Here is a 523-nt window from a genome sequence, read left to right as displayed (position 1 = left end):
TCTATCAGCTCGCTTCATTCCCAGCAGGAGGAATGTGCTTGCCGACAATCTGAGAAGTGGCGTAGATAGTGGGTTCTGAATGATCATTGAATCATCTAGCAGCCAACAAAGTACTGACCTTTCGGGTTTCACCGACTGAGTTTGTTCACGAATGACCTAAACTTCAGTCCCAGGCCCTAAGGCTCTCTGGCAAGATGAGTTCCAACAACGGTTGGCCAACATTGACTTTTACGCATTTCTACCATTCTGTTTAGTGAGAAAAGTACTCATTGAGCCCAGAACCTCAGTCAATCTTTCGATAACCCTCATAGCTCCACAATGGCTTCACGCAGAAAGGTTCCTGGACCTTATGCTGTTCCTACGGAACTGCCAAGAGAACTTTCTCCACGACGCAAGCTACTCGAACAACCACATGTCAACATTTACAACAAGGCAGTATCTTCGCTACGTCTTCCTGCCTTGAGACTATCTAGCATTTCCTCTTCTTCAGTCTACCAGTCCATCAACTTTAGTCTACCAGGTG

Source organism: Palaemon carinicauda, chromosome 5 (genome assembly GCF_036898095.1).
Source record: "Palaemon carinicauda isolate YSFRI2023 chromosome 5, ASM3689809v2, whole genome shotgun sequence".
Taxonomy (NCBI): domain Eukaryota; kingdom Metazoa; phylum Arthropoda; class Malacostraca; order Decapoda; family Palaemonidae; genus Palaemon; species Palaemon carinicauda.
This window is presented reverse-complemented; position numbering follows the sequence as displayed.